Here is a 17,049-nt window from a genome sequence, read left to right on the forward strand (position 1 = left end):
AAGTAATAAAAATATATAAAATAATAAAAATTTGAAAGAAGGTTTGTTGCAAAAGTCATATCTGGAGGCACGAAGTGCGGACACAAGCACTCAACAATCATTGCCTTATTAATTTTTCCCACGTCGCAAGCTGAATACTCTAATGACAAATATTCTAATATAAATTCATTTTTGAAATTTTTTCGTGATATTATAATTCGGCTATTACTATTTATTACTATATTATTACTATTTTATTTGAATAAGAATAACGTTAAGGCAATGCAAAACAAGAATTTTTCACATGGTGCCAATTGATCCAAAACAATATAGATTTAAAGTCTACAAACTTCTAATGTGAGGGGAATTTTTTGTCAAATTTACAATGCATGAGCATACGTGTGAACACATACAGTTGTCTGCTATTACTGTATGCGTAGAAAAGAGCAGTTCGCTGTAGTGCTCTTAGCTCGAAAATATTTACAATCGTACACATTGAATTTTTGAAAAAAATGAATAATTTGATTAAAAATTATTTTTGAATGATATAATAAAAATCATTTTCTGTAACTGATACTTTTCATTATTTTTCATACGAGTGAACTGGCAACATGTCGAGCCCGTGAGTAACTAGGTTTTTCCTATGGAAAAAATAGCAAATCACAGTAAAATCTTGTAGCCAGAACAACAACAACAGCAGCTGGATCAGTTTGTTCGTCGGGATCAAGGGCAACGAGTTCCTCTGCCGCGTCGTATGTGTGCAAATTAAAATTGTTACTCTTTATTTATTAAAAAAAAATAAATTTTATTTTTTATTATTTAACATTTATTTGGTGATAAACTTTTTCACTTATACTATTACGAGACACTTGGTAACTTATCTTTAGCTTCGAGCTGTTGACGATCTCGTCCCGATTCAGACTGATCTTCTTATTCTAAGTCCTAATCCAATCAACCTCGGCCAGAAGCTTTTCTTTCGGAAAATTACCGAACTTTCGATAAAAGCTTTATGCTGGAAATATTCCACTGCATTGTGAAATTCAATTATGCTGATCGATGCAGTTTTTGATTGATACGCAATAAGTCGGCCGTGGCTTGGTCTCCAAGCGGAAGCTGTGTTTACGTTAAGTTTGGGTTGCTTATGCTTATGCAATGACAAAAACAAAGGCAAAGGAAATGCCGACGAGATTGAGAATTGAAATTTGTTTATAAACTGTGGAAGGGAGCTATGTTCATGGGTTGGATAACTCTCCCCCTTCTAAAATGACGCGTCCCGCTTCATTATTAATTTCGTTCAAACGTTCATTTAATTCTGTTAAAAATTCTACATCATTATTTGGTTTTTCTGGTTCTGGCCGTTTTTGTTTGGTTACAAATATATAATATCTGAATTTTATTATTAATATAGTTAAGAAATACAAAATGATTAAAATTAATAATATAAATGAAATTGAAATTTTCCAATTGTAAATTTCAATAAATGGGTTTAAAATATTAATGTTGTCAAGAGAAAGTTCTGAATTGTTGGATTTCATATATTCTGATATTTCTAAGTTTTTAAAGTGGTTGGTAGTTATGTATTCAAGTATTTTGTTTTCTGAATTGGTGTATGAAATATTATATATTGTAGTTGTGCTGTTAAGTGTTATTAAATATGACCCGTTTAAATGAGAATCGTTCACAATATTATTTCCATTTATTAGAATGGCACCTTCTTGAATGATATCTATGTTCTTATTTTTTTCTAGAATTTTAGTGCAAATTTATTTTTCTCCATTTAGTAAGCAGGTAAAACAAGTCTTATCTTTACTTATAATACAATAGTTGTTAAAAAGTTCGTTCTTAAAATTAGATATTTCATAAAAGGTATTTTCGCATTTTGCGACCTGATTACTTATAAGTAATTTTCCATCATTATGTGAAATGGATCTGGCATAGTAAATTTCGCATCTGTTTGTTATAACGGGGTATTTTATATAAATTATTAAGAGTTCTTTATGCAATACAATTTTGAATATGGAGATGTCCATTAAGTCTGCAATAAGTACAGGCTGTTGTTCGTGATCTAATAATTCTTTAATGTCTTCATTATTTAAAATTTTTGTGTTGAATAAATCAATTTTGGCCAGTGTAATAGTATCAATAATGTTTTGTAAGTCAAATGTTAATAAACGTAAACGATGTTTTCGTAATGGCAATTCTTGATCGATAAAAATGTTTTTAAAATGATCGGAAAGTGATTTTATCTCTTTAAACAATTTGGAATTAATAATAAATTGTTGGTTATTGTTTTCAATTAAATCATTTATTTTATTCTGTATTTTAATGAAATCATCGTGATCCGGAGTTCCAGCTAACCATTTCCAAACAGTGCCTAACTCATTTATTCCCCTTTTTGATCTAGTTGATATCAGTTGTGACAAAATTAATTCTATTATCTGTATTTCGTAAGTAATTTCCCATTGTGTCCGTATATTTTTATCTTTTCTTACATATCCTGACTCTAGATTGATTATTTCTTTATAAAAACTTAAGTTAGTTACGTGGAATAAGTTAGCATATGATTCATAGGTAAGGACATCCTTTTTGTCCTTGAACAGGAAGAATTCGTGATTGGAGTAATGAATTATTTCTGAAGCGGTTATCATTACGAATGTTATTAGAAGTAATAAGAAATACATTTTCTGTAATTTAATAAAAAAAATATGGTATTTGTTAAAACTTAATGTTGTCTTTGTGAATAGTCCTGTTTCTATTATTGATTATAACTTTGTTAGGTTAGTTTTCCTTAACAACCTGTTTTTTGTATCTAGTTTTTAGCTTATTTCTTTCTTCGTGTTTCTTCTCATAAACAACTTGACCTACATGATATTCTTTTTCTTTACGACCTTTATTGTGTGTTACTAACATTTTTTCTTGTGTGTTCTTTAGAATTCTTGAAATGTTTTCGTGATCAACTTTATTATATAGAATATCAAAAGGTTTTTGGTTTGTTGTAGAATGAATGCTTTGATTAAATTCTTTTGCGGCTCTAATAATTATTTCAGAATAGTCAGTGAGATTAAATTCTTCCTTTATACAACGAGCTAATTCTGTTAATGTTGAATGTGCCCTTTCTACTTGTCCGTTCGAGGTACTGTGTCTGGGGTCGGCGAAATGTAGAGTTAAACCACATCTTTGTGCAAAGGATTTAAATTGAGCAGAGGTGAAGCTCGGTTCATTATCAGTCATAATTACTTTGGCGTGGGGAAAATGTTGGAGTAATTCCATTACTTTATTCTCGATGTTTAGTTTATTTTGAATTTCTTTTACAACCAGGAATTTTGAATATGCGTCAATACAGGTTAAGAAAATAAGACTTTGCGCGTAATAAATGTCGATGTGTAAATTCTCTCCTTCTTTAGTTGGAATAGGAGCTTCCCCAATAGGGATTTTAATAGGATGCCGGTTGTATTTATTTTCGTTGCAAATTGTACAATTTTTTATATATTCCTTTAATTTGATATATAAATTTGGCCAATAAAATAATCTATTGATTTGTTTATAATTTTCGTCTAGTCCTCTGTGAGCACGGCTATGTGTTTCTTCTATTATGATAGCCTTATCTTCATTATTTTTCACGTCTTGTAGAAATATTTTAGTATAAAGAAATTTGTTGGTAAAGTTATTTTTTAATGGTAATTGAATATGATAAAGATCTTCTAAAGTGCAATGAATCCCTACCGTTATGTTTGGTTTTAGATACTCCCTTAATATTTCTATTAAGTTTTCTGGCGTATCGTATTCAATTATATGTCTTGTCTTATCAAAAACATTCAATGACTCATGTATTGTATACCTCCCCTTTGTTAATAACAGTTGTTGTTGGAACTGATTTAACGGTTTTCGGGTCTCTTGTATTACATTTTCAAAACTACTTTCGGCAGAATGCTGTGTATTTTGATCTGAGTTTGATTGTTCTAAGTCGCTGTTAGTAATATTATTTATTTTTATTCGAGATAATGCGTCGGCTACGACATTAGTTGTTCCGGGTTTATATATTATTTTCGGGGTGAAACTTTCTACTTTCTTTCTTTTCATTTCTACGTTCGGGTTTTTATCTGAGATTGTGAAAGATAAAGATTGATGGTCTTTGTATTTCTATACCAATTACACCATATAAGTAATTCCTGAGATTTTTAAGAGCCCAAACTATTGCCAACAATTCCTTTTTATTTGTGGCATAAAGTTGTTCGGTTTTATTTAAAGTTTTGGATATGAAAGTAATTGGTTTATTATCCTGTGATAAAACTGCTCCGATAGCTACTTCTGATGCGTCTGTCGTTAAAGTGAATTTTTTGTTATAATCTGGTTGAACTAATTCCAATTGTGCTATTAAATTATCTTTAAGTTCTTTAACTGTCGTCTAACTGTATTGTAATTTTTGTGGACATTCTCCTAGAAATTTTTCCATTATCTCCTCCTAGGTATTTGGTTAAAGGTTTGGCAATTTTTGCATAATTTCGGACAAATTTACGGTAATAGCCGGTGAGGCCTAGAAAACTACGAAGCTCTCTAATGTTTTGTGGGATCGGATACTTCATAATTGTGGAAATTTTCTCAGGATCTGTTTTAATTACATTGTGAGATACTATATAACCTAGAAATGCTGTTTCTAATTTAAAGAATTTAGATTTTTCTAGAGAAATTTTCATAGTAGCTTGTTGTAAAATATTTATTATTTGAATTAAGTCTGTGTAATGTTGTTCAATTGTATTAGAAAAGATTATTATATCATCCATATAAACATGACAAGTTTTTCCGACTTGTTCTCTCAATATGTCATCCATTGCTCTTTGAAATATTCTAGGGGCGTTTATTAACCCAAATGGCATACGTAAGAACTAAAATTTTCCGTTATTTATAGAGAATGCTGTTTTTTCAATATCTGAATCTTTCATTAAAATTTGGTGGAATCCTGATTCCAGATCAATTGTTGAGAAATATTTTGACTTCCCTAAGTTAGATAATATTACAGACGGATCTTGCATCGGGTATCTGTCAGGTATTGTGCTTTCATTTAATTTTTTATAGTCAATAACTAGTCGATGTTTTGGAGATCCATCTTCGTTTTGACCTTTTTTGGGCACTACTAAGACTGGTGAATTGTAGGGGCTTCTACTTGGTCTTATAATTTGTTCTTTTAGCATTCTATCGATTTCATTATTAACGAAATCTGAGACCGACATGGCATAAGGATATTGTTTGCTATAAATTGCTCTGTCATTGACTGTATTTATTTCTCCTCGAATATCGGTACGAAAAGGAATTTGCGTATTTATTTTATAATGCTCCATTTCAATTTTATTCATAACTTTATTTTCAAATTCTTTTATTTGATTTGAAATTATATTTAGGTTATGAATTTTTTCTTTGTCGGAAAACTCAACGACTGCGTGCTCGGTATTTGTGGATTCCAAGCTATTTGGTTTAAGAATGACGGAATTAACACCGTCGGCTTGTTCAGGATTTTTTAATCCCAAACTGATATATTGTTTATTAGCGGATAAATCTACGCTGGCGTGCTCAGGATTTTCAAATCCCGAACTATTAGTTTTATTAATGACGGATAATTCAACGTCGTTGTGCTCAGGATTCAATGATCCCAAGCTATATAAACTGCCTTCAGCAATTACCGTTTCGGTTTTATATATCTTTTGCTCATCTAAATAGTTTTTAATTATATATTCTTTTAATGGAAGAATATTTTTTTTCCTCAATTAAACACAAATCGTTTTTATACCCCTCAAAGTATTGGAGTTTCTCTTTATTTCCCTTATACTCCATAATTCCTTTCTCAATATCTAATTTAGCTCCAATCTTTCTTAACAAATTGAATCCAATTAATAGATCAGATTCTAAACCCTCAAATTCATAGAATAAATGTTGTTCCCCAAATATATTTATTAAATGATAATATTTTATGATTGAAAATCCATGAACTGTAGATACTCTTTTGTATATTGATAATTCCCTTTTATTCTCATAAATACCCTTTTTTATATAGCACGCGGTGGCTCCTGTGTCTATTAATATTTTGAGTTGTCTTTTAGTTTTTCTGTCTACCCTTGTTATATGAGGCATCCCTCTGTAAGGTGCTGATCTAAAAAATGGCTCTCGTTGATATTATTTACCCTCATTGTTTTTTGAGCTGGCTGGTTGACTGTTCCCGTTGATTCCCGTTTTATCGGGGGGTGTGTTTCGGACTGATTTACTTGACCTGCGCTTGTGTTGTGTTTTTGCGCTGGGTATTGATTATAATTATTTCTTTGGAAATTATTATTAAAATTGTGTCGGTTATTATTATAATTCCACTGGTTGTTATTATTCCTAGGATGATTATAATTTTTATACGGACGATTTTGAACTCTTACGGAGCCGTCTACTTCCATAGGTTCTGCTGGTGGTCCATTATACCTATTTGAGCTCTAAAGTTGTTAGACTCTAATTCCTGACACTTTGCCAAAGCATTTGGTAAGTCTGGTGGGTTAAGAGAGAAGAGTGCTTCTGAGATTGAACCGTTTAATCCAGAAATAAAAGTTCTTAGAGCGATGCTCCTAATTGTTTTATTTGTTTCCTTGGTTATAAGGCTGTCCTTTCCATAAGTCATTATAGTTTTATTTATGAATAACGTCATTTTCTTGTTTACTTCGTTGTAGAATTCTGTAATGGTCATGCGTCCCTGTCTTAAGATGCTTAATTCTGATTCGAGTATATGGATTGGTCTTTTATCGTTATAAATAAAATCCAATCTAGAAAGAATTGTTTGAAAGTTTAAAACGGTACCATGGTTGGTTAGAGCAATTGTTAAATTGTTAAGGCGATAAAATATTGTTCACTTTCTATTTTATATAGACTCATTGCGGTTTCCGCCGCTTCTCTCCAGCCTACATATTGGGTTATTTCACCTGTGAACTTTGGTAAGGAGTAAGAGTTGATACTGAACCTCCGGTTGCCATTGTTAAATTTAAATTATCAAAACTATTTATCAAATCTTCCAGATTGTTTTAAATTAAATTGATATTGTAATATTTAATTTTAATGTAGTATTCTCTGTATCTTAATCTTAATTTTTATTTAGAGACTTAGTGTTGTTTTTATCTGCTCACGATACTTTCCGTGGGAGTTCTTCCTTCAGCGTAGTTGGTGGAGGGTAGGGGTCTTATTTCAATTGGTTGGTCTTAATAATTCTTTGTTGGAGTCTTCCTTCAATTGGGTCGTCTTGATTATAATTTATTGGGGTCTTCCTTCAATTTTTTATATAGCCTTTTTTTTTAATTTGTTTGAATTTCTTTGGGTTCGTAGTTGAGTTCTGAATTTTTATTATTGTTATGTTTATTATTATTATTTTCTCGTAATTTGTATTAAGTATTCAGTCCACCTTTTTCCGTTTTATTTTTAACTTATTATCGTTAATATTTAGAACTTTTAAATACGCCGCCCCACGTTGGGCGCCAATTAAAATTGTTACTCTTTATTTATTTAAAAAAATAAATTTTATTTTTTATTATTTAACATTTATTTGGTGATAAACTTTTTCACTTATACTATTACGAGACACTTGGTAACTTATCTTTAGCTTCGAGCTGTTGACGATCTCGTCCCGATTCAGACTGATCTTCTTATTCTAAGTCCTAATCCAATCAACCTCGGCCAGAAGCTTTTCTTTCGGAAAATTACCGAACTTTCGATAAAAGCTTTATGCTGGAAGTATTCCACTGCATTGTGAAATTCAATTATGCTGATCGATGCATTTTTTGATTGATACGCAATAAGTCGGCCGTGGCTTGGTCTCCAAGCGGAAGCTGTGTTTACGTTAAGTTTGGGTTGCTTATGTTAGCGGGTAGCTGAGTGCTGGCAAAGGCAATGACAAAAACAAAGGCAAAGGAAATGCCGACGAGATTGAGAATTGAAATTTGTTTATAAACTGTGGAAGGGAGCTATGTTCATGGGTTGGATAACTTGCACACGTATGCTCATGCATTGTAAATTTTACAAAATATGCCCTTCACCTTAGAAGTTCGTTGACTTTAAATCTATATTATTTTTTAGCAATTGGCACCATTTGAAAAATTCTTGTTTTGCATTGCCTTAACTTTATTATTATTTAAATAAATCTTAGAAATTGTAATCCGCTCGCTTACGCTGGGAGCGTAAGAAATCTAAAAATAGAATTTGCTTGCTTGTGTGAGTAAAAACAAGAGGCGAGAACGCGTATATGTGTGCGTGTTGTGCTAGAAGACGATTTTCGGGCCGAAATCAATTCTGATCAAAGAAACGAATATGATGAAATAAAATAATAAAACATTATTATCGAATTAGCTACCCTCTTCATATTTATACTTATGTTGATAATTAATTATGTGTAATATATATATATGTCGGGTTAAGAATATCAGGGGCCTCGCCGTCCGTCCGTCCGTCCATATCAGCGTTGCTCATAACTCTTTTCACAATATAATTTTTATGCAGCTGTGCGCAGTCAACGAGTCCACTTGCGTCTGCTTTGGCTTCTCCACGATTAATGCCCTCACTCCCGTTTCGTGCAGCCTGCTTTGTCTCTTCTCAATTTTTGGCATTTCCTTTTCATTATATAGTTTTCCCTTTCTAACCAAGCAGCGCAAGTGGCCACGTTCAGCAACAGCTCTATCGCTCTCGTTTTTGCAAAATCCTAGATAATTCATCTATTCATCCTCACACATTGACAATAAATAGGAACACGCATAATAGCAAAGGGAACATGGAGAAGAAGTAAACGGCGACTAAACGCATTCATTATTTTCGCCACGTGTTCATAAATAGGAACACGCATAATAGCAAAGGGAACTTGGAGAAGAAGTAAACAGCGACTACACGCATACTCATTATTTTCGCCACGACATATACTACTTTTATTTGTGCACTTGATGCTCAACAATAAATTTTTTTATACACATTTGTTTTTTATTATTTTTAAAAATATTTCAAAATCTTTAATGTGTATTTTACAAATATTAAAAAAAGATCAGAAGGTACCTTTAGTTTTCCGAAGTATTAAAAATTTAAGTAATAAAAATATATAAAATAATAAAAATTTGAAAGAAGGTTTGTTGCAAAAGTCATATCTGGAGGCACGAAGTGCGGACACAAGCACTCAACAATCATTGCCTTATTAATTTTTCACACGTCGCACGCTGAATACTCTAATGACAAATATTCTAATATAAATTCATTTTTGAAATTTTTTCGTGATAATATAATTCGGCTATTACTATTTATTACTATATTATTACTATTTAAAGTCTACGAACTTCTAATGTGAGGGGAATTTTTTGTCAAATTTACAATGCATGAGCATACGTGTGAACACATACAGTTGTCTGCTATTACTGTATGCGTAGAAAAGAGCAGTTCGCTGTAGTGCTCTTCGCTCGAAAATATTTACAATCGTATACATTGAATTTTTGAAAAAAATGAATAATTTGATTGAAAATGATTTTTGAATGATATAATAAAAATCATTTTCTGTAAAAAAATAATCGGTATTTTGATCAGAATTTTTGAAATGATCCAAATTTAGAATGTTATGTATAGTTGATGAAAGATCTAATATTTTGTCATTACTAGACTAAGAAAAATTTGAAAAAATATTGATAAATAAATTGTATTTTATTTAATATAACTGAGTTACATTTTCCTTTGGATACTATTTATAAAATAATATAAAAATGCTGTTCTTGCCGCTTTGACGGGTCTGAGATTTTTGTAAAGGCCATTCAGTCTTCGGCCGTTTAAGGCTTGCGGCCCAACTGATACATATATGTGATTATGGCATAGTAGGCCTTGTCATTTCGCACTGTACTTTTTATTATTTTTCATACGAGTGAACTGGCAACATGTCGAGCCCGTGAGTAACTAGGTTTTTCCTATGGAAAAATAGCAAATCACAGTAAAATCTTGTAGCCAGAACAACAACAACAGCAGCTGGATCAGTTTGTTCCTCGGGATCAAGTGCAACGAGTTCCTCTGCCGCGTGCCCATCGACTACATTCAGGAGACGTTCAACCAGATGGGCCTGGATGGGCCTGGATCCTGAATCCGGTGCTCGACAGTTCCTTGGACTGGGTCTTCGGCGATGAGGAGAAGTGGTACGGCATGATCCCCGCCCGATACATCATGTCGGAGAGAGGCGTGGATGATATGCGCCAAAAGTATGAGAGAGGGGACTTCGAAGTGTGTCCAAAGCTCTCCTGTAGGCAGAAAACCCTTCATGTGGGCCCCAGCGACGTGTGTGGCAAGTCCAACGTGAAAATCTTCTGCCCTCGCTGTAATGACTTTTACGAGCTGCGATCCGATACACAGCTGGACGGAGCAATGTTCGGGACCAGCTGCTCGCACAACTTCTTCGCGCAACGGCCGAACTTGAGACCCCAGCCGCCCCTGGACGTCCACCGGTAAGTAATTCTCCGAATTTAGTCCTGGTTCTTTTCTACACAAAGCGCTTGCATTTGCAGTGTATTTGGCTTCCGGTTTTTACGAGACGGCCTTGATGAAGCTCGAATCGCCCGAGTCCTCGCCCAAGAATATCGGATCCTCGGTCAACAAGTCCCAATGAATAATCTCTCCCACACGAGAGAGAGCAGAAATGGTTGTCCTATATATCAGTCAGCTTGTACTCACTCCAACACACAGACAAACCTAAGCCTTCTCTATTGACGACGCGGACTGCGGCGCATGTTTTTCCTTCCCTTCACAAAAGGTTATGCGTGCACCAAAGTTGACGGGCCAGGCTGGCCAATGCTTGCTGCATGCTGGCATCTCCGCAGCAACGACATTACCAGCACCACTGAAAGCAGAAACAGGATTACTATAGGCAATGCGCAGGAACAGTAAGCAAAATTATTACAATAAGAAATAACACGCGAGCTTTTTGCTTCGTTTCCGCTTGGGAGAGGAGAGACCAGTTTCCCTAAATGCCATTGACACTGACAAACGCGAGTAACTGGCGGGAAAAATACTAAAATCCCAAAAATTCTAACTTGAACAATTCTAGTATTTTTTCCCGATAGTCAGCTGGCGGGGAAAAAAGATACTAGCTGGCGGGAAAATTGCTATCGAAGAAGCCCGCCTACGTGCACAGAGCCTACGCCTACCGCCTAGCGCCTACCGACAGAGCCGCGCGCGCAACAGTAGCAATAAGTGAAGCCAGCAGCAACAACAACAACTTATGGACGGCCAGAACGTGAACCAAAGCGGAGGATGGGCATCGGTGTTATCCATCTCATCGGACGATCGTAACTGCTCACCCTCGCCGCCATCTATAATAGTCTCATCGGTGGATACCACGTCATCGCTTAACTATACTCTAAAATTACCAAAACTTTTTTTTCCTATTCCATAAGCTATTTCCTAAGTAACGTAATTTTTAAATTTAAATTCCACACTCGAACCGTGGCGCTCAAAACTGCCGCCAAGCAATTCAAATTTAAATCATAAATTAATACTTGGCGCGCATATCTGCCGCCAAGAAATCCGAAAATGTTATATGCCACAAATTGTCACTATATATTTTTAAGCAAGAATCGGAGGACAGTGAAATGACAGCGTCATTAAACGTTAAAAATATATACAAAAAAAAACAAGATTTTGGTCGACATCTAACTTCGAAACTCCCAGCCTTTTTCCCCCCTCACTATACCCGTTTTCAAAAGCAAAGCAGATCAATCTGTTTACGATGAATCCAAAGCCAGAAGTGGACCCCCCCGCCAGCCGTTACCCTGCAGCATCAATGCTTCTGCTCGTAGCGCAGCATCGCCACCCGGGATGCCCCCCAACACCTTAAAATTCAGATACAAAGCTATGACCGCCTACCTCAAAATTAAAGGAGTCCTGACAGCTAACGGCTTCCCTCTATTCACCAACCAGCCCAAGTCCGAGACTTCCCGAGACTCCCACTCCATTTTCGTGGATAGTCCAGGAGCTGCTGAAGCTCGGACTCCATGCGCGCTTCGTCAGAAATATGACGAATTCGGCTACAGGTGGCCCCATGCGAATGTGTGCAGTCATGACAAAATTATCTCACTCAAACAAACTGTGGGCAAAGGGTGGATATTGAAAGGAAGAACAGGGCACGGGAGCCGGTCCAGTGCTACAGATGCCAGGGCTTCAGGCATGCCAAAAATTTGTGCATGAGGCCGCCAAGATGCATGAAATGCACTGGCGATCATCTGTTATCCTGCTGCACCAAGCTAAATCTACCCCTGCCAATCAACTGCTCTGTAGAGCATACTAGTGTGTACAAGGCGGTTTCTGGCGGCAAACAACATTGACATAAACAAAATACGGACAATTAAAGACGCAAAAAATAACATTTATAGACGACAAGGCCCCCCTCCACGCAATATTACCCTTACAGCTCAGCAATCCTGAGCAGGTCAATCGGTGAAGCTCGCCAGGAGGCCGCCAGAAAGTCGATTCTAAATCCTTTTTCCTCCCATGATACGGCCATTCAGAAGCGAGTGAATAAATGGCGACGGAACACAAATAAGATCCCAAAAAAGAATAGGATCGCTTCAAAAAACAAGGCAAATCCACGACCTTTATCCAAGACAAGCAACCCAGCGCAAAAACATCTGGAAAACTACCAGGACATGCTCCGAAAGGAAAGGAATGAAAAAAATTACCAGGAACCCCACGCGAGTCGGCAATGACAGCCCTCCGACCACCAGCATAGCCGCCAGAGCTAGCTTTAAGCCAAGAATCATTGAACCATCGCCAGGCAATTCTAACCCATATTTACAAAAAAGCTTCGCGGACGACCCCACCACACACCTAGCTAAGATAGTCGACAATAAAAAAGAGAGTGACGGCCAAAATTGCTCTCTTTCCGCTCGCTTACGCTGAGAGCTTAAGATATATAAAAATTGAATTTGCTTGCTCGTGTGAGTAAAAACAATAGACGAGAACGTGTATATGTGTGCGTACTGGAAGACGATTTTCGGGCCGAAATCCATTCTGATCGAAGAAACGAATTTACATATTTGGAGTTTTGGCAATATGATAAACAAAATTAAAATTAACAATTCACGCCCTGACTATTATAATTTTAAAGTTTTTTAAATTCGTCTGTTAAGATCGCCGCTCGAATAAGCTACCCTTTACATATATATATATTTACGAATTCAGACCGAGTGTTTAATAAAAAAAAGAACACAGGAGGTTATTTTATTTATTATTAAACGTTTTATTATTTCCAGTAAAGGAAGAATTAGAGCCTTTGGATTATCACTAGGTTGGATAATGGACTTTGAGGTTGAAGTGGGCTTAGCAGTGTTATCGCGATTGATAACGTACTCAGAACTGAACTAATTTATGGGGACATGTTTGGGTTTATATAGGCGGATTGGGATAGCTGAAGAGCGAAGTTTAAGAGAATAAATTTATCAACGTCTCCCGGAAAGAGAGGTGTCTATTCTCCCGTTAAGAGAGGAGCCCAAAAAATAGGAATAATTTGAGAATCCTGAGACGATTGTGTGGGCGGAAGTTTTTGTTTTTTCAGTTGGCTCGCCAAGTGATGGAATGTTTAGGGGACGTGGATATGGGCTCGCCCCAGAGTCTAGACTTTGGACTTCGGACTTTTGCACTTTGCTGTGCGAAGATGAAAGCTAAGCATAATCGAAGGGCTCTCGATCTTTGAATACATTTCGTACTTAGACATTAATGTGTGTGTGTGATTGTTTACAATAGTGTGTGTGGTTGTGATTGGGGAGTTGTGCGTGTAGATATGTTACTTCCCCATCCTTAAGAAAAAAGCCTGTCCTCAGGCGTTTAGAGTAGGGTACAATACAGGGGTATTGGGGGGTGCAGTATTGTCTGTTTCAGGACTTATAATATTTTCATTTTTTTGCGTTTGATTTTTAAATTTTACAATTAACTTTTGGGGTATAGTTTTATATTTATAGATAAAGTACAATATTACAATAATAACTATCATGATTAATGTTGCAAGTGTTATTATTTGAAAGATATTATTCGTCTGATTGTGTTGTTCGATTATTTCTTTTGCCTGGATGTATTCGAGTGGTTCAAGTTTTGTTACATTATTGTTTACATAGATAGTTTGACTATAGTCTAACATTGTGTTGGTAATTAATATTTCTTCTAATTGGACCGAACAATTAAATGCTTTTATCATGTTATTGCCTTCTATTATAGTTTCTCTATTGATACAGTTTTGGTTTAGGATAGTCTTGGGAAGGTTCCAAGTTGTGATTATATTAGGTTCTACATATTTTATTTCAAAATCAGAATGTGTTTTACTGTAACTACATTGTGTTGGGACCTGGTTTAGTATACCAATTATACACTTATTTACAACTAAGCTTTGAGAACTTGCCGTGTATGTTTGATTATTGTGTGAAAAATATTTGTCATGTATTGTTTCGGTTAGTATGTAACTTTTTCCGTCTGGGTAGGGTATTATTTTAAAAACGGGTGTTTTGGTTATTTCTCTTGGAATTTGGGATATTATCAGGATTTCGTTCGTATCAGATTTAAGACAAGCTGAAGTTTTAATATTAAGAAGTTTTTCAGAATTGACGTGGGTTAATGAGTCGTGTTTTGGATTAAAGATCAATTATTTTGTTTATTATTTTCCGAAATGAATGATAAAACCAAGGAAGACCTAAAGCGCAGTGCCCCGGAGGAGGAGGATGAACCTCAGGGGGAAGCAGTGTCATCCGAAAAAGAGGCGGAAGCCGAGAAGGACGCCTGGATTGGACCCATGCCGTCAGAGCAGAGCGCTCCTGTGCCCGCCAAGAAAAATAAGGTCCTGCCCTATGAACACATCTACCTGGAGAACCTGCCAAATGCTGAGAGCTATGAGAGGAGCTACATGCACCGCGATGTGATCACCCACTTGGTGTGCACGAAGACGGATTTCGTGGTGACCGCCAGTCTGGATGGACACGTCGATCGCAATGGTATTCTGGAATACTGGCAAAACTCCAAGTACGACTACAAGTTTCCACAGCGCCTGGTGAATTTTGACTCCAAGCTAGAAACAAGCCTCTTTGAGTTTGCAAAACAGAAGACTCAAGTCACGGGCTTAGCTGCCACGCCGGATGGAAAGCGTCACAGGATTTAGCCTCTTCAGTTTATTCGGCACTTTTCATTTCCAGCTTTAGCATTCGACTGGTTCCCTCTCCGTTAGCGATCTGCATCTATGCTTGTTGCTACAGAGCCGATGTTGCGAATCAGAGAGAATGCCACCCGAAAGCGAACCATGACTTAATGTTTATACACTTAATGTTTATATACTATGTTGCTATACTACACTTATGTACCTCTAGCCTACTACAATTCGACCATCCTGACATTTAAGATCACCTGATCTTGTCGAAATTTTGAACTTATACTTATTACATTGTTCTTAGTCGCTATTTACATAAAACATTTTGTTTTTTTTTTTTTTTTCTTATCTTTAATTATACAAATTTACTTTCTACTCCCTATCCAATGTTTAATATTTTGACTACTCCAGACACCTTGATATGGATTGCGCGCCAATTGAAAACCTTCAACATCTTTAATTAAAAACCTATCATTTTTCAATACCTTCTCTATTACATATGGACCCTTATGTTTAGGTATTAGCTTTCTAGCAACTCCTCCTGTACTATCGAAATTCTTAACCATAATGTAATCTCCTACTTTGTACTGTGTGCTTTCTTTTTTCTTATTATTATATCTTTTTTCATTATACCTCTGTGCTTTTAATTGCGATTCCGATCCTTTTCTTCTAATTTCTTTCAGGTCTCTAATTTCACTAACATTATCTAACTCTTCTAAATTTTGTCTTAATTCATCAACAACTTTTCCCTTTTGTTCAATTCCAAACAACATCTTGCTGGGAGATTCCGCTACACTTCTTTGTTTGGTATTATTCAGAGAAAATTCTACGTCTTCAATAACTGCATCCCAATGCAATCCCTTTTCAATGTCTGTTAATTTAGCTATCATAGGCCCTACTATTCTATTTACTCTTTCTACCTGTCCATTGGCCTGGGGTGAACCTGTCGCTATCTTTATGTGTTTAATATTATACTCTTCCATACATTTTGCAAAATCTTCGGATGTAAAACAGGTCCCCCTATCTGATACTATAACTTTCGGCCTGCTATATGATCTAAAATAATCCTTTAAAGCTAGAATTACTTCCTTTGTGTTCGTTGTTTTTGTTGCGTATAACCTAACATATTTTGTGAATCCATCTATTATTACAAACAGATGTTTCTTTATTCTACCGTTATCTACCGGTCCATAATGATCGATATGTATTATCTCAAACGGCACGTTTCCCTTTGGGATGCTATGCAGCATTCCTTCTTCTTTTCCCGACTTCGGTGAAAATGCCACACATCTCAAACAATTTCCTATATGCCTAACAACTTTTTCTTTCATATTCGAAAACCAATAAGTCTTAACAATAGCATCGATAACCTTATCTCTCCCTAAGTGACCTAATTCATTGTGATATTTATATAAAATTTTTTCTTCCATTTCTTCTGGTACACAAAACAACAATCTTCCACCATTTGCCTTCCTATAAAGTACACCATTTCTCATTTCAAAAATTTTATCTTCCGTTTTCTCTAACTTTTTCCTAATATCTTTCAACTTTTCATCTTTTGCTTGACAAATAATTAAATTATCTTCAAAACTATTAGTTTCTATCACTAATATGTTCGTATTTCTGCTCAATGCATCCACATGCTGCATATGCTTTCCTGCTTTATGAACTAACTCAAAATCGTACTCTAATAGTTCTAATGCCCACCTTGCAATCCTAGGATTTAATTCTACTCTATTTAACGTTAGAGTTAATGCGTTGCAATCCGTAACAATTTTAAATCTCTTTCCCTGTACATAGATTCTAAATCTTCTTAATGCATACAGGATGGCCAATGTTTCAAGTTCAAAACTATGATATTTGGCCTCATCCTTTGTTGTGGCTTTCGAGTAATAAAATATAGGGTGCCATTTCATATCCTC

The 17,049-nt window shown here is 35.4% G+C and overlaps 1 pseudogene; it reads left to right on the top strand.

The window, feature by feature from the left end:
* The first annotated feature begins 660 nt into the window (after positions 1–660).
* Positions 661–10,374, top strand: LOC117150084 (annotated as a pseudogene).
* Positions 10,375–17,049: the final 6,675 nt, after the last annotated feature.

The sequence above is a fragment of the Drosophila mauritiana genome, unplaced genomic scaffold (genome assembly GCF_004382145.1).
Source record: "Drosophila mauritiana strain mau12 unplaced genomic scaffold, ASM438214v1 Y_31, whole genome shotgun sequence".
Taxonomy (NCBI): Eukaryota; Metazoa; Arthropoda; class Insecta; order Diptera; family Drosophilidae; genus Drosophila; species Drosophila mauritiana.